At 32.1% G+C, this 26,503-nt stretch overlaps 1 protein-coding gene and 1 long non-coding RNA gene across 2 annotated transcripts in view; one reads left to right on the forward strand and one right to left on the reverse strand.

The window, feature by feature from the left end:
* Nucleotides 1-2,408, reverse strand: part of Poxn (paired box pox-neuro) — a 143,173-nt gene extending 140,765 nt beyond the window's left edge. Inside the window, exon 1 of the mRNA XM_072520519.1 lies at nucleotides 2,280-2,408. The gene's annotated coding sequence lies outside the window, so the exon portion shown is untranslated. The remainder of the gene's footprint in view (nucleotides 1-2,279) is intronic.
* Nucleotides 1-18,917, forward strand: part of LOC140432555 (uncharacterized) — a 38,430-nt gene extending 19,513 nt beyond the window's left edge. The window contains exons 2-5 of the long non-coding RNA XR_011949816.1: nucleotides 1,666-2,040; nucleotides 2,194-2,245; nucleotides 14,300-14,364; nucleotides 17,630-18,917. This is a non-coding gene — a long non-coding RNA (uncharacterized lncRNA). The remainder of the gene's footprint in view (nucleotides 1-1,665; nucleotides 2,041-2,193; nucleotides 2,246-14,299; nucleotides 14,365-17,629) is intronic.
* Nucleotides 18,918-26,503: the final 7,586 nt, after the last annotated feature.

The raw sequence follows: 26,503 nt of genomic DNA on the forward strand, positions 1-26,503 counted from the left end.
AACGTATTCTGAAGAAATATCTATAAATGTTTCGTCCTGAATGATAAATTTTACTGCAATGAAAAAATTCGGACCCGAATATGAATAGCGGGAGCTACATTTCTTAAAGTCACCAAATATGACCTATAATCACGTACTACTCTAAAACATGCTCAATGAAACTAATATCTCAGAATCGCATAAGGGTATTAAAATATTGACTTTATGAAAGTTCTTTGAATCCCACAGACAAATCACGTCAGCACCTAATAAGTACTACGGAATTGAGGAAAATTTGATGAAACAACTTTAAGTTTTATAGATAAGCCACATTTAAAAAATTAAAAAAAAACAATAAAAGTTAATACTAATTTGGAAAGTAGAAAGCAAAAGGGGCTCTACTCACTTTGGGGTCTCTTAGGTAGTTAGAGAGTAAGGAATCTGGAGACTATATTCAAAAAAGCAGTAAAGACACACTCCTCATAACCAACAAAAACGGCAGATAAACAACAACTGTATAATGTAAGCGTAAGGCACCGAAAGCAGAAGAAGTAGAATTTTATTGGAAAAGAAACAAAACTGCTATTATAACCTCCTAGTCACTACACAAGAATACTATTCTAAGCCTCAGATAACTGAACTCAATAACCACAGCCATTCTTAATACTCAGTTAGATGTTATTTAATAGACAAAGTGGATCGAGCAGTAAGCAAATTCTTTTAACATAACAAAAAACGGTAGAACGTATTGTCTGTGACTTTCGAGTAGTGGGTCACCAACCACATAAATTGCTGGCAGAGACCTTTCTTAAAATTCTTGATCTTTTGGACTAAAACATAGATCTAGCTAGGTTATACACACAAGATGTTTCAGGCCTCAGTGTGGAGAAAGAGACGAGGCTAATCAATCCTTTTGAAATATGCAGGACTTGCTTATCACGGCTAGACTTTTATATTGATTTTATTATATACAATTACCACATAGAATTTTTTTTGTTCTTTGACTTGGACATGCAATGAAAACATATTGTTTTATGTTCCTTAGAAAAATTCTGTTACTCAGGAATAACTGTGATAAATGATATAAGTGATATATAGCTAAAAGCGATTAAAAAATTCATAAAAGTTACTAGAACGAATAAAAGATATGGTAAAATTTAACTTCCAAGGAAGATAAATAATGTGGTAACAAAAAAGGATATTATAAATTATTAAAAAAATATGTACTACAGTAATAAAATAATCTGACCATTATCTGAAGGTAAACTGCAGTATAGAGGAATCATTTTTCTAACAAATTTGAATAAGAAGTTGTTGTTATTTTCCTAGAAGAGGTAAGTTGTATTTATTCTCTAATGGATATTTCATATCTATTATATATATATATATATATATATATATATATATATATATATATATATATATATATAAAACTAAAAACACAATGAAATCTGGAATATTTTCGTCATTTAGTGACAAAAATTCAAGATAAGAGTTACCTAAACAAAAAATGACCTGACGGCTGAAAAATTTTACGACTGAAAAGTGAGAGAAATTAATTCCTTTCAATCTTTTTCGTGTTGTAGTTAACAACGTAGGATTAGCTATGCTGTTATCTAATACTGTTATCTTCATTAATGTTTTAGTTGCTTCTGTGTCCACTTTTAACGTATTTTTAATTTTCAGATAAAAGGATGCTAGATAGAGAAGTAAGAAATATATAGGACACTAGACAAAAAATGTATATATGTACTAAAGAATGTCTAAAAAAAGCTACGATGGATCAGGTGACATCTAGCTGATGCCACAAACAATCCTAGGAAATTAAGTTAAAGAAAAAAAGCTGATTAATCTTGTAGATTAGATGTATTCTTATTGTTTAAAATAATAAAAAAAGACATGTACTAAATAAAGAAAAATAATCCAATATTGTCTATCCATTAGAATTAAAAATAGTTAGTACAAATTATTAGAAACTATGCAATAATGTCGCTGAAGTTTTAAGGTAAGGAGAGAATATATCCTTGCTTAAAGAAGAAAGAAGCACAAGACTATCAAAATGCAAGTAAAATAATTTTTAAAATAAAATTAAATAAAATTCAATTTCATTTGGGCCACAAAACAATAGTGTAACTAGAGAGTTATTACAAAATTAATAATTGATTATAGATAATGAAGTGTAAAATGGTTAAAAATTTATTTATTCTATTTTAGATCCACTCATTAGCAAGTAAAACGTAGGAGCTGATTACATCAAATAGTGAAAGTAAGTAAATGTGGTAATAAATTCATAGACTCACCTCTATAAAGCTCACAAAGCACCAGCACAAGGCGAAAGTTGGCTCGTCGGGTTGAAAGCGCGAGACCAGGATTCGTCGTAACAGGATCGGCAGGAGCAGGAAGTACACGCTGTCGTGTATGCGCGACGGAGGGCACCCGGCGATCGGTGTGACGTCCACGGTATATTCTAAACGGTCTTCTTCTTCGGATTCGGAATAAGCGTGTCAGGGAAACGTGTGCGTGAGAGGGTCGTGCCATCAGCCCGCCCCTTTTCGATGATGGGCCAGCCCTTCGTGCCGGCGATATGCCGGCGAAGAGATACCGCCACCGGTTCTTCATCGTTTTGATGCGGTCATTCCGGGTATGCCAGTGGTAGTTCTGTAACGGAAAGTTAATTATTTTTTTTATAGGCGATGATGAATTTCCGAGAGTAATTTGTGTCAACTCACGGACTAAATTACCCACCATGAGCTTGACCTTGCTGTCTTAACTGCTAATTTGAATAAAATAAAACGAAAAAAGAAACTCAAAATATTACACGCGTATACACTCGTATTTTATTTATTTATTTAATACACGGGATAATTCCATTAAATTTCCTATTTAATATATAAGTAATATTCAATACCACAGATGGGATTCAAAACTTGAAATTACTTATAATATAAAATCAATATTAAAAAGTTTTAAAAAATGAGACTAAAAATCTTACATACTAAAGAAAAACAAACAAAATATAACAAGAACAAAATTTTAATATTTCCAATATACAGTGAATGGCTAAATTATGGAATATTATCATTATTTCGAGAACCGTCGAGTTTTGAGGGAATTCCCGAAACAGGTCGATTTTTGTTATAAAATACCCACCTTATAACGTACATGGAGTATGGATGACGTCACCTGTATGGGTGATGATCCCGATCGCCGGCTTCAATTTTCTGAAATTATACAGGATTTATGTATCCGCAATCCACATTTCATCAATCAAATCCTTTTTTCCGATGAGGCCACATTTTTTATACATGATACCGTGAATCGTCAAAATTGCAGATATTGCAGTCAAGAAAACCCATATTGGATGACTGAGTCACACACGCAATATCCTCAGAAAGTAAATGTATGGGCAGGGATCATTAATGACAGAATCATTGGGCTTTTTTTTTAAAGAAAATCTAGCTTGCTAACATGTATCCAAATGCCAATAATCCAAATTTACCTAGTGAAAATATCTGGTTTCAACAAGATGGAGCCCCTTCGCATTACGCACGTGAAGTACGTCAATTTTTAAATCATTGCTTTTCCAGGAGGTGGATCGGAAGACGAGGTTTTATAGAGTGGCCAGCAAGGTCGCCAGATCTAACACCTCTAGACTTTTTCCTGTGGGGTTACATAAAATCCAAAGTTTATGTCAATAAACCCCAAAACTTACAGGACTTTAAAGATAGAATTAGGTATGAAATGAGTCTAATTACTCCAGAATTCATCCGCAATGTACTTGATGAATGTGTCCGTAGATTCGCATATTGTCACGAAACCGATGGATGGCATTTAGAACATTTAATTTAAAATAATTATTATGCATAATTTAGTTACTTTAAAGTACATTATGAATTAAACCATTAGTTGTAATTTAGTTGAATTTAAATTTAAAAAAAATTGTTTTTGTACCCTTAAAAAATATTTTAGTTAAAATTGTAATGTCGTTAAATAGAGAATTAAATTCTCGTTTAAATGAGGTGTCGCATTATACCGATTTCTATTTAAAAAAATTAACGAATACGTCACTACACCTACACCGGTGACGTCATCCCTACTCCATGTACGTTATAAGATGGGTATTTTATAACAAAAATCGACCTGTTTCGGGATTTCCCTCAAAACTCGATGGTTCTCGAAATAATGATAATATTCTATATATTAGCCGTTCACTGTACATATTACAAATCAAGAGATCTTTTTAACTGAGTTAAAATTATATTGAAAATATCAAAATCGAGAACATTTAATAGCCCTATGTATCTATCAGATGGGTTGTGAATACCATAGGTTGTTCCGTGGAAAGAAATATTGAAAACATTGTGGTAACGTAGAGCTTGATGGGGAACTATAAAGTTAATCTGGCTTAACAGGTTTGGATAATCAATAAATCCATGTAGGATCTTATTTATATAAATATAGCTCCTGACATATCACGACGGTACTAGAGTGAGGGTAAAGATAATTGTTGTTCGATACGGGAATAATCATGATTTTTAATAGTAGTGTGGACATGGTGAGCACAATATCTTAAAAATTTATGCTGGACTCTTTCTGTGGTCTCAATACTGCTCTGAAAATAGGGTGACCAAATAACTGAACAGTATTCCAGAATAATTCCAAGTAAGCAACAATACACTAATGAAAACCAAGAAGAAAACCTAGTAACGAAACCAAGAAGTTTAGATACCTTTATTGAAATAGAGTTTAAGTGATCACAGAAAGTAAGCAATATAAGAAACATAATTCAGCAGCTGATTATTAATATGTAGTATAGCTTCTTCCAATTCTATTGACTTTACGAGAAAAACTTATTAAACAACATTTTTTTACATTTAAGTGGAGTCTGTTGTGATTGCACCAATTTTGTAGTCGGTTTAAGTCATCTTGTAACAAGCCTTGATCTCTTAAGCTATCTATAATTTTCCAAAATTTCTAGTCATCTGCCAGCATTAAACATTTGCTATTTAAGAAACAGGAAGTGATGTCGTTAACAAAAATATTAAAAAGAAGCGGAGAAGTGTGTTCTTAAGAAACTCCAGATGTTACTGATATACTGTCAGACAGATGACAACCTATCTTGACTCTTTGACTTCTACCAGATGTAGAGTTTTTAATCCATTCAACCAACCTGACATCAATAGCAGAATGATAGCAAACCAAGTTTGTTACAGTGGATTTTTTGCTATGAAAACGATGTTGGGATTAAGATATTAAGCCTTTACATAACCAAGAAAGTTGCTTTGCTAAAAGATAGTCGAAGAGCTTAGAGATTGCAGATTGTATACAAATGCTACGATAATTTTTAATAATGTATTGTTGTCGTATTTAAAAACTAAGTTGTCCATTTTTAGTAGACTCTAGTAGTCTACTTTTGTCAAGTATTTCCTCAGATGTTTTTGTTTAATTTTGTAAAAGTGACGTTTATTTTCGTATTTGATACCTTTTTAACCATTATAAAATGTTTAAAAAGAGTTCTAGATAAAAATATTTTGCATAGCTCGAACTGCTATCACCAGTCTTTATTATTTTTGTGGTGGTAACAGTCTTGGCGAAACTGACAGTGTTGGCGAAACGTCATAGGGGTTGGCACCTTCTAGAGATGTTACTGCTTTGCTTGTAAGTGAAACTGTCAGTTTCGCTTACAAGCGAAGCAGTAAAAATGCAAATGCATAGCAAAAATGATTCTTTATTCATCAAAATAATCCCCTTTAGCGTTGATTCAATCATTTCAACGCTTTTCTAATTTTTATATGCTGCTCATGTAAAACGATTTATCTTTACATTGAAAATAGGCTTCGGTTTCGGTGATTATTTCCTCATCGGAGCGATATTTCCTGCTACAGAGCATTTTTTAGATCTGAAAAAAGTGTTAGTCGCTGGGGTCCAGATCTAGACTAAACTGTGGGTAAGGAAGCAATTAAAAGTACAATTCGTGCATGTTTGCCATCGTTTTCATCGACTTGTGACACGGTACTCTGTATTGGTGAAAAAACAATTTTTTCTTTAATGAATGAGGCATTTTCTTTGCAATTTCGCTCTTCAAACGCTTTAATCAAGCAATGTAGTAGTCGCTGTTGATTGTTTCTCCATGTTGCAAATAGGCAATGAAAATAATTGTCAAAATACACAAGCCATGAATGACGCAAAAACTCAGATTTAATTCGATTAACCATATCTAAAAAGCGCTAAGACTCATCAATTCGTTGTTGTATTTGCTCCGGCGAGAGAAAACGCGACTCTCACGTGAAAACAGCAAATTTTCGTATTTAAGAGTGAAAACGGAACATGATTTTTACGGTCTGCAAAAGGAAATATGACGCTTCATAAGAGGACAAAGAACGGAGGTAAAGGAGCTAAGAACCAAAACACATAGAAAAAGCAAACGGATACGTGGATTAACTATCTAAAAAAGCTCTATGCAGAGGAAGAACAATCGACCCAAAACCGGAAACACCAGAAATTACCAAAAATGAAGAACTTAATATAAATTTACAGGAAGTTCGGAAAATGCTTGAAAACCTGAAGAACAGAAAAGCAGCATGTAAAGACGGGACCAAATGGATTACTGAAATATTGTGGAGCAGCAATGACAGAACAATTAACAACATTAATTAATAAAATTATAAAACACAAGAAAATACCTGAAGAATGGAGAACGAGCGAACTAATTCTACTATTCAAAAAAGGAGATAAAAAAACAGCCAGAAAACTACAGAAGTATAAACTTACGCTACATTAAATACTACGTTACTACTACTTTAAATACTACGCTAAAACATACCACCAAAATTTTACCAGTGCTAATAAATCAGAGGATAAGTTTAGCAGATGAACAACAGGGTTTTCGTAGTGGAAGATCGTGTACAGATACAATATTCGTTATAAAGCAAATTACTGAGAATCGTAGAATTGACGTATCGTCAAAATAGCAAGAGATAAGTCACCAATCGGCAGAAGAAGTATCGGAGTACCGCGCAAAAGATGGAGTGACAACCTTCCATAGAGGTATTAATCCGCCAATGAACAAGCAGAATGGCTTATAAAGAGAAAGAAGAAGAAGAATAGTGAAAACTCTGCCATTTGATAACTTTAGAGTGTCAGCTATCTCTTGCAACTTCACTTTGCGGTTTTCCATAATACTTTACAGAGTTTTATTCGATGTTTTCGGAAATAAGTGTCTCATTTGGAACTTTTGGAATTCCCCAGCGTGCGCTCAGCATAACTATTGATGTCGGTAAGACCGCACTTGAATTTAGCAAACAATCGATGGGTTAGTTGTAATCGATGGAGCAGAGTCCCAGTAACAATTTTTGAGCTCAGTTGCTCAGTTTGAATGGTATTTTTTCCGATCAAATAACAGTGATAAATCAACAAAAGAGATTGCTGTCAATTTAGTGTTTATAAAAATCACAAAAGTAGCCTCACTAGATACACTGCAACTCCGTAAATAACATCGAGTTAGAATCTAGTAAATAATAATCCGAATGACATGAAATTTTGACACTATGCATTTGAAGTTTGACACTACCAAAATGTCATATTAATTAATTGTAAATAAAAAATGGATTATTGGAAAAATAGATAATATCCTTTCTTAATAGAAGCTAATATTAATTTCCAAAATGTAATTATAAATATTAAACAATCAGAAATAAATCCTATTTATGAAACAGAACTAAATTATCTACCATAACCAATAAATATTATATTATCTAACGTTATGAATAGAGTGTAATTTTATCGTTATACTCAAATTTGCAATGCTAAAATAATCGCAATGAATGAAGCAGTATAAATTTGCATAAAGAAAAGTATTAACAAAGACTCTTAAAGCGCTATTCAAAAAATTAATAATAAGGCTTTAAAGGTAGTAAGTGGTTGTTCAGGAATGACAAAAAGACTCATATTAGAGGCAAAAAATATTAATTTAGAAATTATCATTGCTTGGATCTCAGGGCATTCTGGGATATTAGGGAATATTAATGCTAATTCACTTGCTAAAGTAGGTCGTTGTCTCAATTGCCCAGTAAACATAAGGGTGAAAAAAGATGAATATTTTCCTTTTTTTTTAATGTAATGAAATAAATTTAAACAATTCGAATCACCTACAAGAGCGAATAAATGGTCTGAAAAAGAAAAGGCCGTTAACTTGAATAATGCTCTTCGAGGAGATGCCTTAGATGTGCTTTAGACCCTAGCCGTAGAGAAGACAGATGATTTCGAACAACTTTAAGAAGATACTGAACATGCGGGGCAGCTTCGACCCGGAACTTTTCCAAAGACCCTTTCATACTACTAGCTTCTTTGAAATGTCCTAAAGATAGTGTATACGTAGATGGAGAAATAAATAGTAAACAGCATACATTGTTGGTGGATACCTGACCCACCAGGACCATTGTACGCCCGACAGTTATAACCAGCCGTAAGAAACTTCTACCAACGAAACTACGTCCATGGAGGAATCCAGGTACAATTAGGAATAGGAACAGAAAAGTTTGTCCATACTGTCAACTGTCATAGTTGCTGACATCGAAGAGAATGTTATATTAGGAATGAACGTAATGAATAAGCATGGATTTCAATTGGATTTTAAAAATAAGGTAATAAAAGTTGGTAACGGGGAGGTATTTCTTTATCCACATAATGACAGCACTGTGCAAGCAGCCGTTAAAGAAAATATAGTTGGACCTGCGAGAAGTAACAATATTATAGTAGCGCGGCTACAGGGAATTGTGGAAGAAGGAGCACCTGTTATGATGAAGCATTGGAACCATTACGAGGAGTTTAACCAAGGAATCACAATTGGAAAGGAATTCGTGACTTCTGCTAAAAAATTCCTATAAGACTCATCAATGTCAATGACTACCCAGTGACCATCAAGAAAGAGACAAAAGTAGGAACCTGTGTACCTGTGACATCTATAATCCGTCAGTCTCTAAATCAGGCGGAGAAAAGGAAATTAGGGCAATTTCTTTGGAGGTATCGTGACATTTTCAAAGGACAAAAGACGGGAAGAACTACCGTTGTTAAACATAAAATTGATACTGATAATGCTAAGCCAATTTTTCAAACAGCTCGACGGTTACCACAGACGAAAAAAGAGGAAGCTGAAAGGATTGTTCAGAAAATGAATATAGTTTCCCACATCAAGTGAGAATATTGTTCTGAAGCCATTTTCTTGTGGCATTATAAAGTAATTACTATTTATATGGGAATAAGCCACAATTAAAGGTTAAATTACAGTTATTGACGTTTCAATTTCCACTTCGGAAATCGTTCTCAAAATACAAACATTAGTTTGTTGGCTTATTCCCATTTAAATAGTAATTACATCAAGTGAGAAGTTTTCTTGGGCTATGTACTTACTATCGGAGGTTTATTAAGAAGTTTGCAGATATTGCTAAACCATTTCCGCGACTCAGAGATGAAGCAAGATATTACTGCTGGGATGAGGACTGTCAAAACTGACTTTGAAACCTTGAAGAAGCATTTGCTTACAGCACCAATATTGGGGTATCCAATGCCAGAAGGAGAGTTTATCTTAGATACCGACGCAAGTAATGTGGGAATTGGAGGAGTGCTACCTCAGATTCAAGGACAGGAAGGAGTCCTTGTATATTCTTGAAGTATTTGACAAAAATGTTGTCTAATCATCAGCGAGACTGGGACCAGTATCTTACGTTCTTAGCAATGGCCCCTACAGATCCGCTGTTAATGAATCAACGGGCCAAACACCAGCAAAAGTCCTATTCGAAAGCGAAAAAAAATACTTTGACAGAAAAATGGTTGACGAAAATTTTATAGTAATAGTAATAAAGAAAAAAGTACGCATGGGATCTTCAGAAAGCATATTATAATAAAATTCCTCGACAAGTTCTATGATAGTTCACGGTGAGTATAAGAGGTGAAGATTGTGAGAGATATATATGAGGAAATATCAATTAGTATTAGGACAGGTGTGGGAGACTGATAAAGTCCATGTAAAAGTAGAATTGCATCAGATTTCAGTACTTGTTCCTTATTTATTTTTATTATTGTTGAATTAGATAACAGGGAACCGCCAGAGTAACATTCTCTGTTGCTTAATTTATGCTTACCACATAGTTTAGTCGGAAAACTGAATGGGGATTAGAATAAAGGCTGAGAAGGTAGAGACAATTTCTTGAAAAAAAGAATTACTATTTAATGTGTGTAACGTGTACCAAAATATGCAACGGTATAAAATTGTCTCTAATGATTGTTACTATTTATTGATTGTTTGTTAATAAACCAAATATATTATTTCCGTTAACTTGAATCTATTGTAGTTCGATCACACTTTCTTTATTGTAGGCAACTATTTCAGAATGTGTACGAACTCATCACTATTATAGCCCCCCATAATATTATTAGACCCTCCAAGTTATAACAAACTGATCACCAGCATCCTTTGAAGATCGGTAAACTCATCACCGCAGATAGGTAAATTCATCACCAGCATTTTTGCTCCACGGCGCTGGTTTCTAACGTGAAAGGTTGCCTTTTACTTCTTACGTTTCTTGTTTAGTTGGTAATCTGGTCAATTCAGAAATTCTTTTAAGCGAATTGCTTTAAAAAGATCCAAAAAAAATAGCAAACATCTACATTTATTATGGACTGTCTATCTTCTCCACGATCGACTGTCTAGGAGATTTTTTGCGTCTTTATCCACATTATCCTCCCATCGCTTTCTTGGTCTTCCAATATCTCTCTTGCCCTGTATTTTTGCATTCAACAGTTTTTTGGAAGCCTGTTTTCTGACGCTGTAGGCTGACGTACTGAGATAAAGGTGGTTCTTTATATAAATATATATTTCATAATTATATCTGATTCGCTACCTGTTTTTCTCATTTATAGGACCTAGTAGGTATTCGTCTTAGTACCTTTCTTTCCAAAAGTTTCATATCCATTGGCTAGGATGATTCTTCTGCTAATCTCTGCATCGTCAATGTTATCTTTTGTGATGTTGACTCCTAAATCTAAAAAGCTATCTATTTTTTTTAATTTGTCAATTGTCAGGTAGGGTCGTGTTGCTCTCTCCGATCGGCTTTGTACTATGATTTTAGTTTTTCTTTATGTTTACTGACAGAACTAGTTGTTTAGCATGTGATTTAAGTTCCGTATACCTACATATTCGCACTTGTTGCTTTGGTTCTGCTCATATTATTTACGTCATCGGCATATGTTTCCAGTTGGACCAATTTATTAATAAGTAAACAGTGTTGGTATCAGCCCATCACCATGTTTTAATCCTTGTGTTATTTGAAATGGATATGTCACTCATGTTGTATCTGCACCTGGGTCAATGTATCCGTCATCGTCATTCAGATAAGCCTAAACACTTTGGACAATATGTCAAGTTCACTGAATACTTTGTATAAATATGCCCTATGTATTGAGTCATATGCTTGTTTCAAGTCGACGGAAATATAGACATCTACGTCATGTTTTCAGGCCTTATTTAAAATTAAAAAGTATACTGGTAAATACTTTATATCCACAACACAGCGAGGAGATTCCTCTAAAGTCTAGACAGAGGAATTTATGGATAGAGTAGATGATACTCTTACTCCATTCTTTTGGCGTTTTCTTTTTTCACCATATTCTGTGTATGACCTCATATATTATCCTTTTCGTTATTTCCTTTCTTCTTATTTAAACAATTCTACGGGTATTTCATTGCAATCAGGTGCCTTGTTGTTTTTCCGCAGTTTGATTGCATTGCCCTTTCATAAAAAAGCCGAAACAAATTGAAAGCACGTTGTTCATAATAGAAGACTAAGAAGAAGAAGAAATCTATATTTCATTATTTACCAATAGTTATTATTGTTGTAGGTATTTTATTTATTAATTGTTTGGTTTATTTTATCATATTCCTCATATTGTGTTCATAATTATTCCTCAGATAATTTTTGTTGATTTGAAAATTTGGCGACCTTCTACATAGCAATAATTGCTATTTACCGCTACCCCATTTTTCTTTTATTTTCTTGTAACACGAACGACACACAATTAACTTCCAAAAAAATTACTGTTAGCCGTTGTTACGAAATAATCGATTGATCGTATTGGATAAATAACTACTTTTCTAAATTGAGCGCTTAACACAGGAAAAGTATCCCTTATCAATATTACTTTTGGCTACGCCCTTAAGTGCCATCCCCTTCCTAACAGACAACAACAGTGTGAAAGACTCCAAGAAGCGTCTGCGTCCTCTAGCAGCGAGACGAGTGCCCGGAAATAAAATGCGAATATATTAGTACAGTAAAATTATCATCATTTTTGTATAACTGTATAATGATAGTACATTATTTTATGAAGATAACTATTATAAAATATAGAGAAGGACATACCAAAGGGAATTCAAGTATAAAGGAATAAATTAAAGTCGACTATGTCACTGTGGTCATATTCATATTAATCACTTTCATTATATGAGTCTATATGAGTATCTACATACTTAAAATGTTTACTTTTCAAAATAATTTCACTATCTAAGGTTACCTATTTGATTTCAAATCTTTTTTTTTAGGGCCTAATGTATATATTGTTCTTAGTATTTTGTTAAGACACCATCATTTATTTGGCTTCTGTCCCAATCCATAATTTTTATCAAACATCAGCCAACTTGTTGATCTTTCCTATAAATGTCTATACTTCTTTAAGAATATATTATTGTCCAATTACTTTACCTTTCTGTATTTTTTAAATGCTTCAGCAATGGCTATTTTTGTTTGAAAAAATCTTCTGGCGATGAAGAAGCTGAAAGAAAAATCTCGAGGAGAGAATGGGAAGATCCTTAATGAATTTAGGTATCAGAATCGGACCAGAAATTCTTCACTGTGCAGATATTGCGGAAAATACAATGAAACGATCTTTCGAATGAGGTATTGCTTCCCATATAATCTTATTTGAAACTATCTTTTGGTCAATGACCCGTTCGTCATTGTTAATCATTTTTAAGAGGATAGGTGCAAATATTTTATGGGGCGAATCGACACTGACTCTTCTATCCCTATTTTTTCTTTCTTTACACGGCAAATGACATGTAGTAAAATTCTCACTGGTATGAAAACTTTAAAACTGTCGGTATCTAGTTTATCCAAAATCGGCTTAGCACGTTCATATCTGTGAAGGGCTACGTTGTATAGTTATTATTGCTCAATTAATTTATAAAGACATTATTTATTTCTTTATTTGCATTAATTAAAATATGGGACGTTGTTACAAGAAATATGTTAGACTAAAACGAAGAAGTAGACGGTTAGCTCAATTGAACTAAGTACTTTTTTACATCAATCAAATTAATTACATTTGTATTTTTCAAATTAGCTAATTTTAAATTTATAGTAAAAATATGATTTATAAAATCGATTGGTAAACCAAGAATTTTGGCATTAAAGTTTATTTTCGTTTAAAGGAATAAACTATTTGTTGGGTTTTTGTGGATTGTATGTTTGTGGTTATCACTGCTAGCATTATAGTAAACAGTCTATACGTTAATAAACTAATTATTATTTTGTACCTTTTACTTACTAAACATTATTTAAAACAGAGCTTAAAGCGAAAACAAACCAAAAATATATAAAAATGTTATAGCTAGGCGTATGTTTGGTACTTACTACTTTCAGGAAAAAAGCTGCTTTGAGAACTGACATCAAGTAAAGCGCGAGCATCAAATGATTTTTTACGTTTTTCACAGATGTCAACTAAAGTACCTCGATAATAAAACTGACTTGATCAAAGTTCACCGATGGCAAATCTACTCTCTATTGCTGAGAGCCTGTGTTGTTTTCGTTCCGCTATTTTCGCAATTTTCTACATTACAATTCAAATTAAAATGTAGAAGCGTATTGTAAGATAATTCAAATACAGGTGCTTTTCTTACTGCTTGTAAATGCTTAGGTATAAATGTTGGACAATTGTGGACATAATGTTTTTGTTTACAAATTGAACAATCAGGTTTTATAATCGTCTTTCTTGCTAAAAAGAATTTTTGTCAATAAATCATCTACATGATTTTAAAGGTTTTGCTTTGACTAAACTTTTTTCTTTATGAGTGTATCATAATCCATTCCGCTATGGTATTTATTTAAAATAAATAAGTAATAGCAAATGCGCTACGAATATTACCAAAGTAATAGGGGTGAAACGATAAGAAAACCAATAAAAGGTATTGAATAACTAAGTCTTAACAAACTATTAAACTCTTAAACTTTTTACCGCTGATTTATGTAATTATTTAATTTGACTATTGCAGATGATCTACTAGTTATCCAGAAATAAGTGAGAAGAGTTATTAGAAGCGAAAACTGTAGTTACCAAGTAAGTAACATTAATGTTTTTTAAATTTATTTAATTTGGACTATTATAAACGAGCACGGTATTTTGGAGAGGCAGCTAAAGAAATGGCAGAGACAATTATTAAGTAAGCCATACTTCTAATTTTTTAACATTAAATTAATACGATTTTTCTATAACAGTCAATCACGTAATTTCGAAGAATCTACCGAGTAGAACACAATAAAGAAATATTCAGCTACTACGTAAGTTTTTTACTAAATATAAAATGTATTTAAAGTGCAGTAAACTTGAAATGAACCAAAATAAATAGTTCATATGTATATCTTTTAGACAAACTACTTAAAATTTCATTTTACAAGGAAGAAGAATTGTAGATGTTTATTATTTGTCACCACGGATTGTTCAATTGCTCTTCAGAGGATATTACAATGACTAGTAAAAAGCGAAAAAGATTTTATTCCAAATTCACTCTCTTTTGCCCAATGTGTCGCGTGAAACATGAAGTAGAAACTGAAAAATATAAACAACCATCCCTTAACGTCAATTCTGCAGCAGTTACTGGAATATTTAGTATTGGTGGAGGATACAAGCAACTAACTGAATTAACGCCCAGTTAAAATATTTCGCCACTCAAAAAAAAATATTATTTATCAATTCAAAATGATCTAATTGACTTACACCATGAGAGTTCTTGGACATCAACGCTTGAGGTTTGACAAGAAGAAATCAAATTAGCAAAAAAGCATGGAGATATTATTAAAGATAGCTATCCTTTTATAACTGTTGTTGCGGACTGTTCTTGGTCAAACATATATAAAACAAACGTATATAAAACAAATTATAACGGCAATTCTGGAGCTGCAGCCATTATTGGTTACAGAACCCTAAATATTGTGTATCTAGCTTTTAGGAACAAATACTGTTCCTACTGTAAATTATACAAAGAAGATAAAGAACACGTATGTTATAAAAATTGTACAAAGACTTAGACTGTAGTGTTCTTTAAAATTTTGTTAGAAAATAGATCATATGGTAATAATGTTGTTGAGAAAACTGAATGTCGTAACCGCCTCTAAGAAACTATTGTACAAGATTAAAAGAGCAAAACGATATAGTTCCGATTGAAAAAATAACATATTAAGTTTAAGAACTACTGTTACAAAACTGAATACCATCGAAAGTCAGTTAAACTAAGTGACCCAAAAATTAAGTCTTTGAAAAATGGTATATCTAATACCCATTTTTATGTATTTGGAAACCATTCGAATTGCGCAGAATATTTTTGTCACAGAAAATCAGCAGAAACAGATTATACAATACCAATGAAAGAATGCAGCCTCATGAAAGATATTAACTCATGTTCAGTAAGATTCAAATTCCATGCTAATAGTCTTATAAAAAATATAAGTAACAGTTATGCTGAGCAGTATAATAATGTAATAGCAAAGTTTCTAGGAGGTAAAAGAATAAATTATAGCTCTCGGGAGTCCTATGAAATGAGATTTCATGCTGCTGCTTTCTCTTACAACTCTAAAGGCCATTAACACCAAGCTCTTCACAAAAGCATCACAGGAAGAAGTCCTGGTGTATATACAAAAAAAATCTATGCTCCAGATGAAGATCATGGGTCACAAGCACAAAAAACGGTAGAAACTGATCATGACGAATTAGAGAAAATTAAAGAAAAATTTCTGTCGGAACTAGAATGTATTAAATTATTTAATAAGACAATAACTCAACGCAATTTAAGTAAATGGTATTCAAAAAGAAGGAAACCTCTGACAGCATCGAATTTTGGCCGGATTTGAAAATTAAAGGTAACAATCGACAAACAAAAATTGGCAAAGACATTATTTTAAATGTTTTTAAAGGAAATAAATTCACAGCCTATGGAATAGAAAAAAAATCCATTGCAGTATAGGAATCAGCCAAATTCTCGCTTTAGATATCTGCCCATCAAAAATGTATGTTTATCAGGAATATCTTTTTTTAGCTGCAACACCTGATATACTTATAGGTAATAATATTATTGTCGAAATTAAATGTCCAATTTCAGCAAAACGTTTATTTCTTAAAGATGCAATAGAGAAAAAGATACTAAAGTATAGGGAAGTGAAAGCTAATAGATATATTTTAAAGAGAAATCATGCATATTACTATCAAATTTAAAGGCAGTTATTTGTAGCAAATAAAAACTGTTGTTACTTTTTCGTGTGGACCGCGAAAGAATTAATATTCGGGCATTGAAAAAGATAAGCAAATATGGGAGCAAAGGGCCAACAAATTAAGAGAATTTTATTTTAACAATTATCTTCCTCTATTAATACAAGAAATAATTGACGAAAAGTAAGGTTGAATGTTTATAATATGTTTTGTTTTCTATTTTTACATTTTCTATCTATAACAATACTTATAATATTTTATTTGTATGTGATTACATAGTAGTATGATGTCAGCTCATTGGATATAAAATCATTTTTTTATTCATTTTAAATTACATTAAGTACCTATCTATATAAAAGGCTATGATGACAGTGACCGGTCACACTGTAAGTGCAGTCAACTAACGGCGCCATCTAGGAAAGAAATATGAACTACCATATTTTAATCATATTTTGTTCTGGAAACGATACGTTTAATTAATAATACTGTATTAATTATATATTATTATAATTAATTTTAATAATATTTTTAAGGTAGAATTTATTATGAAATAATATAGTATACTTAAAATATTCTAAATATTGTTTAAACGATAAAATAATTAAACTATAGTTATCCGTTAATATACAAAGTGTTCGCATTCAAGAAAAAATATTAAAAAATTAAGTATGTCAATAATTGCCTCATTTCGGGCAACCTGTGTATTTTAAGATAACTTTAAATACGGTATTTTTTATTAATAAGCTAGTACCCTTAATTGAAATATTGTTTGGCTAAATTCGTTGGTTTCGGAGTTACTAACAGAAAGTTTGTTAATATTTCAACAATGTTTATATTTGCGAAACTACAACAAAGGTTTTTATTTAAAATTAAAAAGGGGATAATTCCCAGGAGTTGGCTGTATATGTTAAAAAACTGGAACATCGAAGTAAAACACTTTCGTCGTAATTGGTATATTTAACTAAAAATTAAATTTAATAATCCAAAAGGAGTTAGTTTAAAACGTTTTCGGACTAATCAGTCCATCTTCAATGAACTTTGTAGTACTCGCAAAAAAAGTTAAAAATTATAAATAAAATTATAAACGTATTATGTAAAAATTTAATTGTTGGAAATTTTGCAGAATTGGAACCCAGACTAAAAAAACTGGCCACGTCTATCAGAAAACAGTAAAAAATTTTGTAAATAATGGCAAGCCGAGATACAGCATGTGACTTGAATTGAGTAAAGTCTCAGCGTAAAAGGTCCGAAGACGCGCTTCTTTCCAAATTTTCATGATTTACAACCACGAGTATACATCAGAAGACCATAGCGGAGAATACAATAGGGAATCTAAAATAATATTAAATTGAATTTCTCCATTCTTTTTTGCCTTTCTCTTCTTTCATTTGTCATATCTAATATCTCTGATACTTTGAGGGCCTTTTTTTTCTTTGCCATCTGCAATACGTGCCCCAACTATAAAATTTTTGAAATTATCCATACATAAATATAGTTGAATTATTCTTACTTCTCCTTTTAATATTTCCGCCAGCAGTCGGCTTTTTCCTGTGCGATTATTATTTTTTAGTTTCTTTATTACTTCTTTTACCTCTTCTGGTGCTGAATCTTGCAATATTTGTTCTTGGTTTTTCCTATATTCCCATTTAGTTTATGTGATATATGCTCCAAAGTAACAATTCTTTATTTCTGCGATGTATAACTTGTATAATTCTTCGTTGCTCCACTTTTAACTTTTCTCAACATATTTGGTTTTTAAGTTTTCCAACTAATTTTCTAGTTTTATGTTTTTTCTACATATTTGTTCTACCAAATCTGTTCTACCCATTTGTTGAGGCCAAAACGCTTCCTTGTGGCAGCCTATTTTTTTGTGTCCTCTAGCGACTTCTGTTTACATGGAATTCTACGAAAAAACTGCGATTTTGGAGCAAATTGTATACTAAACGGAGCAGCTGTATACCAAGGAGCAGCCTATGTTTATAAGTGTCATAAGCAGCTGTAAGATCTATAAAAACTGTCCCAGTGATTTTGTGATTTTCGAAACTATTTTCTACGTATTGAGTTTGTTTAAGTTTTTTTAAGAGAATAAATAGTAACTGTCAGCCTGTTAAGGATCATTCGTTCGAGGACCTTCCATAGGTGGCACAGAAGCGATAATGGTCTGTAGCTCTTGGGATTATCTCCAAAGGCTATGACTTTGTCTTTCCTACAAATTTGTTCCCAGTTTTATTTAGAGCATTTGTTAATTACGTCTGCTAACCATTTCCTTGCTATTATGCCAAATTTCTTAATTTTTTTCGTTCTTATATTCTCAAGGCCAGCTGCTTTGCCATTTTTACAGACGATAGCTTGGTTGATTTTCACGAAGGTAACAGGTCTTGACAGCTTCTCAGTCTCCCTTTCGATTAACAACAAAGACCAACATAAGAGTAATTCAATATTTCTTATATTTTATTTACCTAATAAATGTATTTTTTAATTTATTCAGTTTGTTTTAATTTTTAAATTTTTTACCTATCGTACATATTTAAGGTAAGGTATCTATTTTTAAGAACCTAGTTATCTGGAATTGATATTGAATAGACAATGTCTCTTAACGTTGATTGCTGCTTACAAATTATTATTGTTCTGAAGCTATTTTCTTGTGGCATGTTAAAGTAATTACTATTTAAATGGGAATAAGCCACAATTAAAGGCTAAAGTAAGTTTATTGACGTTTCAATTTCCACTTCAGAAATCGTTTACAAAATGTAAACATTAGTAAATTAAACAAATTTTGTTTTTTTGTTACAAATTATTATTTCCTTGATCGAAGGTGACATATTCTCTCTCTTTGTATTTAATATGAAAATTCTTGTTATTAATTATCAAAGGGTTTCGTTTAATCAATAAAAATATGCAGTAAAATATTCTTGTTCTTGGTGTATATCTAGTTAGACATGACTGTGTTGTTTATAAGTGGTTCTTTGAATCCCTTGGATGCTTAGTGTATTTTTTTTTAAAACGAAGTTAGTGTATTTTTAGTGTAAGATTACTATATTTCTGAAGTAGTTCTGAAGCAGTTAATATTTATTAAACTCAAAAGAATAAAATTTATTAAGAAGGACCGTTATTTTTTTTCTCTTGGTTTACTTTATTGTATTTTTAATACTAAACTCTATATATTAATATTATTTTTATAGTATCTAATTTCGTTTTTTTACGTTATTCCGTCGATGTTATCATAAACACCTATTTATTTGCGTATAAATTGAAAAACAATTCTATCTCTTTTCCAAAATAATGCTTACGGTGCCTGTACTATAGAGCGTCACGGCACCGGCCCTCTAGGCAGCCGAAAGGGTGTTTCGCGCGTGCCACCAGCCACTCGCCATTGGTCCTTCAAAGGTTCGTCGCGCGCCTTATTGGCGGCGCGTGCCCCTTATGATAATGTAAGCCGCGATCGCTGCTGTTGTTGCTGCTGATGCTCTCTTGGAGGTCAATTGCCCAATGGAGCTGGTTAAATACTCCGGGGCTTAATTCCAAAACAGTAGTCGCGTTCAAGGATGAAATATTTATTAATACGGGTAATTTAATATACTGGAGAACTCTGAATATTTCTTTGTTTTAAAGGCAGAGAACAAACTATAATACGTGTTGGTCAAATATCACAAATATTTGTATGCAGTGGGATTACAATAGATTCTCATATAAATTGGTTTACACCATTACACCCTTCAACTGAGGAAATAACCTTCAACTTTGATCAAGTTTACTATTACCTACTATTATACTTAATTTTTACATCGATCGATCTCTTGTCGACATGTTTACCTATTTTAGTAGTTAAATTTGTTTCATGGTTTTTAACCAGTCTGATCTTGTTCGCCTACATATATGAGTATACGAGCCCCTTTCCATATCAGTTGGCCCACCTGTGGAATTTGCAGTTTAAGTCGATTACCATAAACATATTATACTCTGCATGTTTTTATAAGTTCCTATATTGATTAATATGGCATTTTTATTAATATTTATTAAAAACATTACACTTATGGTTTTTTATTTATTTTCAACAATAAAAAAAAATCACTAAACCCTATCTATGCATTGACTTATATCAACATACGTTGATTTTTTCATAATTACGTTAAATCCAGAGGTAGCTATGGAAAAATGACATCAAAATGAAAGAAAAGGTGTGGGAAAGTTACATTTTATTGATGGGATTGTAAACAAGGACAAATATTTGAATATTTTAGAAGAATCTCTTTTACCGATTATGGAATACCGTTAACATCAGCCAAAGATTTTGTCTTCCAACAGGACGGCGCAGGTTGTCATACCTCAAAGCAGAGTTTAAAGTGGATTGAAGACCATGACATAATACTTCTGGAATGGGTTTTTAACAATCCCGACTTGTCTTCGATAGAGACTTTGTGGCGCGAAATGAAAAAAGCTTTGAGAAAATATCCTGCCAGTCAATGTTTGTCAATAAATTAAAGGAAAAATTGCAAGAAAAATGGGATTCGTTTACATCAGAATTTTGTCAGAACTTGGTAAAAACTATTCCTCTAAGGTTTTTGTGGATGTCATTAAAAATAAAGGCAATGTAACTCAGTGGTAACCTTTCACATTTTTTTTTGTTAATATTACAATATTCCATGCGTTTTTTTTTTTAAATTTATTTCTATTTTGTTTAATCAATAGTTTTCATTAAGTTATAAAATATTTTCTATAATAAAGAAATTCAAAAATGTTGTTCGATGCATAAAATCTTCTAAAATTTACGCTGCGCTTTTATTTCTGTTCTCTAAAATTTAATTTTCTCATCAATCTAACGTTGGGCCAACTGATATGGGAAAGGGCTCGTATATTTGCTTTAATTTATCACTAAATACTAAAAAATATTCTTTGTCCATTTTTTACTTAGGACACCTAATTCCGGGTTAGATGGAGCACTTTTTTCATTTTGACTGTACTCAGTGGTTATTGGCCCAATTCTTATAAAATAAAAACTCTGATGTTCTCTTATAAACAATTTGAAATATATATATATATTTTTTATATGACAAGTCGTCTATCAATCGACAACAATAAAGGCAATAGTTGCACCAGTAATTTCAAGGACATTGTAATAAAAAAGACAAATATTTTACAAGAAAATATATTGTAACTCTTGTGTAGAATCTGTAATACTATAATATGATACAAAAATAAAGGAACAATTTTACCTCTGAGTAAATATATTTTTTAGTTTTTTTCCTTCTTAATGCTGATTTTCGGCAGTTTTTTATCCTTTAATTCAAAATATGTATGGTCCAACTATTACAGGTTTTAATTTTCAAAATCCGTCTATCCATTGCCAGAGATATATGGACCAGCTCCCCATTGTTCAAACAAAAAAAAAAACGAGTTATACTTCTATACACGCATTCGCCGTTACAAATTTATATGGGAGTCGATTAATCATTACACATGTAATGTACATGTGTAATGATTAATCGACGTTGCACATGTAATGGACAATCATTACATAATGTAATGCCATAGGTAAGAGAGAGCAGAAGGAGAAACAGAATTAGGTATATAGGTATATGGTGCATCGTTTGCTGTATATAAACACCATTTGACCTGTAATGGGTGTATAGTAAATGAAGGATTGAATCAATATTTTGATAAAAATGTATATTTTATTTTCATATATGTATGAAAGAAGTTGAATGCAAAAATTTTTTTTTACACATATTCTGCAGTAAAATTCATTGTTTATTTTGTTATTAATATAAAAATACAATACAATACACTGCAACATAATTCAATATAATAATACAATACAAATTAAAATGCAATATTCATAAGTATTTAAAAATGATAATATACATAACTTACTTACGCATATGTTTAATTTACCATGATAATAATATTACTACAATAAAAATATTGTTTCGTGATACAACTGTCAATTTGTCTGACATTGACAGATACAAAATTCAATTGTTGTTTGTTGTGTATATAAGTACACATTTGAACTTTCTTGAGATATTTACAAGTTTTAATTTTTAATTTAACATGCCTAACGAGGCTCAAGACAAATCTGAACAGAATAGAAAAATAATAATAATATTAGTTAATATTCAATATATTTACAAAAGGAACATTTTTATTCTCGAGAGAGAAAGAGAGAGAGAAAATATATCTTCTGTCTCTCTTTTACTTACATCTTGCGATTCACTCCCGTACAAATTTCCAACGTCGAACGCGCGTATAGAATTGTAACTTCAAAAATCTTACCGGCCAACAAACGGTTAACAAATCTACAACACTTAGAAGTTAACTCTTATCACTAATAGGTCGGAAGAGTAAACTGAGATTAGGATGGCAAATTGTATATTCTTGCAACACTAACATACGCCTCAACCGCATGAGACACACGTACAAATCCAAGAGAAAGAAAATACAAATAGTCCAGAACCATCAGATCAGAGAATATACTTTGCTTTTAAATATAGCTAAGTACGTTCCATTAAGGTACGTATTTAGGGATCCAGAACAAAAGAAAAAATTCTCAGAACTACGTAAATTTATAAAGCACACGTAATTTTCAACATTCACAGGAACTACCCAAATAGATTAATAAAAGAGTTGACAGACTATGACAAAAACAATAGGATAGTACACATGGGCCGCCCAGATAGCAGCTGGCTGGATACAGAGAAGACCCAGAAGGACAGTGAAGAAATGAGATAGTCATGCAATAGTCGAACGTACACAGTAACAGAAGACCAAAAAAACGTACATTTATACTTACGTTTTATTCCTTTTATTCAGCTATTTTTATTTTACTATAACTAGCTACTATACTAGCTACTTATAACTAGCTACACTATATAAAAAGAAAAAACAAAAACCAAAAAATATATACGCGGGGTGTGTGATGCCTGTATACACGTAGGAATACACACCCCACTTATTATTACTTTTTATCTAATATTATTTTCTCTTAACTCTGTACTAATAACCTTCTGTTCCACCAGTCATGAAGTGCCAATACCACAAAATACAGATGAGTGACTGAACTGTACAGACAGACAAGTTGCCCTTCAGGCACCTAATACTCTTCAAGAAGATCAAATGGACTAAGCTCGCGGAACATGAGCATTGAGGTCACCTACCGACAAACGTGGGCTCGATTCGTGTGTTCAGCCGATGAGGAGAACAAAATTATTTTGCCAATTCCGCGGCTGAGTGACCCAACACGGTCACAGATTTTAGTCTGTGCAGCCACATTTTTCAAAGGCCTCCTGACGATTAATGGTGGATATTTTTAACGTCTATGCTTCGACACCGTATAAGAGGACTGACCAAATGTAGCATTTAACCATGCGCTTTCGAAGTTGAAGTTGCAAGTTATCATTACAGAAGAATGACTTCATTTTTAAAAATATCGTGCGGGCTATCTCGATTCTACGTTTTATCTCTTGATCTGGATCTAGTTGTTCAGTAATATGGCAACCAAGATAATTAAAACTGGACACTCTTTGAATTATATGACCCTCAACATATAATCGTGCATCTTGATGTGCTAAACGGCTAAACACCATGTGTTTTGTTTTTGAACAGTTTATGTTTAGGCCAAACTCTCTTCCCACTGTATCAATGGCATTTAAAAGGCATTGTAATCCATTCATGTCATCACTTAAAATAACTGTATCGTCTGCATATCTGATTATCTGATAATCTTCCAGATAAGTTATTTATCTGCGAAACTTATCTTCTGATTTATTGGTTTGGATAAACTTTTAGTTGTAAATTTCATGTTTTTTGTTGCCCTTTTTCATTACCCTTTTGTTCTCTAGTTCTCTATTCTTCCAGTATTTTATTGTATGTTATAATTTTGTTAATTAATGCTGTTAGCTGTGCTGTCATGACTATTCTGCAATATTCTAGCAGTTCATTGGCTATCCAAGAGCAAGATAAGAATGAAAAAAATCTTTAACAACCACGATATAAAATTGGAAATAAAAGTTAGTTTACTAAAATGTTTCGTATTCTACGTTCTTCTCTATGGAGTGGAGTCATGGGCCTTAAATGAAACATCACTGAAGAGATTCCTGGATTTCCTGGATCGACAAAGTTACCAACAAAGAAGTTCTGCACAGGTTGGGCAAGGAGCGTGAATTGTGCATAACCATAAAACGTTTGCAAACTGGAATACCTGGACCGTATATTGTGCCCTGTTATTGTCTAATATCCGTAACGGATAGGCGCACATAAGGAGAAGAGCGCAATGTATGGTGTTATATGTAGTAAGATAGACAATAATCACGTGAGAAGACTGAGAAGAGGGAGGAAGACAGACTACTGAGAATCGCATTAAAGGAAAGACTATTTGAAAAACGTACACAAGGAAGGCCACCAAAGAGAGGAAGGGATAGTTTATCGCCTAAAAAATATTACACGGATGAATCGATATTAGCAGATCTTAAACAAAAACAAGAAATAAACACTATTTGTGTTCTCTTGTGGTATGTTATGCCTATATGTAAATTTTCTGTTAAGCCGGTATAAATTTTTATATAGTATTTGAGTCCATACGTTAATTTGAAAGTATTACCTAATTTTCTAATGGTTGTTTTGATATTTTTTATATATAAATTTTTATGGGAACTAATATTTTTTTCTTTTTACTTTTTATATTGCAAAAATCTTTTGTTTTTATTTATTAATTTGAACTATTGTAGGTGTAATTTAATATAACCTACCGAATTTCTGCAAAAATTTATCCTAAAGGTCGGTCGGTAGTTAAATACTGAGTGGCCACCACATATTTTATACGATGGGCACATTTTTTATACTTGCGATTGATGTTCTGAACTGTTGACTCGTGCACGTTTGTTGATAGCCGATAAGATAAAGGAAACCGGCCTGGAAGACTGAAAGGGCAGATATTATTTCATGTTTTTGGGCCTCTATCTCGTTTCTTAATCAACCCTAATTAAGGAGGTTTGAAAGGCGGGTGCCAACTTGATGAGGACGTTAATGCACTTTAGGTATTTTGTAACACGGGTCTACACACTGATAAAAATGACATCTTGCCACAGTTACAATTGTTATTTTTCAGGAGCCTATACTACATTTAAATAAACAAATAAATTAAATATACAATTAACATTATCATACCAATAAATCATAGCATATGTTTTATGCTATATCATTAAAAAATAAGAAAGGACACTAAGAAAATTATAAGACTAACTAAAAGAAGATGGGTAGATGTAAAAATGCAAAAAATAGAACAGGAAAAACAAATAGAATCATTAATATGTTTTAAAACAATATTAAAGAACAAATCAAGAAATACAAATTAAAACAAACGAAATCAAAAATAAGGAATAGTTATAATAGATAATGAATATAAATAATTATAGGCAGATTACTACAAAGAACTCTTGACGGAGGAATAGCTTGGAAACGAAATAAATGTGGAAGAGAAAACGGTGGACCAAAAAGAAGCAGCCGAAGTAGACATGTAACGGGTGCTTTAGACAGCAGACTCGGTAAAACGCAGGTTTAAATTAAAATAAAAATATATTTAAAGCAAATAACAAAATAAAATTATATCCGAGATAATATACAGTGTGTCAATTTTAAAACTTACAACGGTCTATATCTAACGACCAAAAGCTGATGTCGAAAAATGCTTGAAACCGTTTCTAGGATAGTAAGATGGAACTAAAATGACATGAAAGAGAACTCACCCCCATCAACCCCGTAGGCCCCACCCACCACAACCAAAAAAGTTTGGATTGCAAACCCCTACCTGTAATATATCATTGCAAAGACTATAAAAAATGCGGGCAAATGGTATAAATAATAATTATACAGGGTGAAACAATAATTGTAAAACTTTGACTTTTAATGGAAAATTTAATGAGGTTTTGTTGATTCGGTTGATGACCCTGTATAATTATTGTTTAATAATTATACAGGGTGTTAATATCAGCTGGCTTATTAT

The sequence above is a fragment of the Diabrotica undecimpunctata genome, chromosome 1, assembly GCF_040954645.1.
Source record: "Diabrotica undecimpunctata isolate CICGRU chromosome 1, icDiaUnde3, whole genome shotgun sequence".
NCBI classification, from domain to species: Eukaryota; Metazoa; Arthropoda; class Insecta; order Coleoptera; family Chrysomelidae; genus Diabrotica; species Diabrotica undecimpunctata.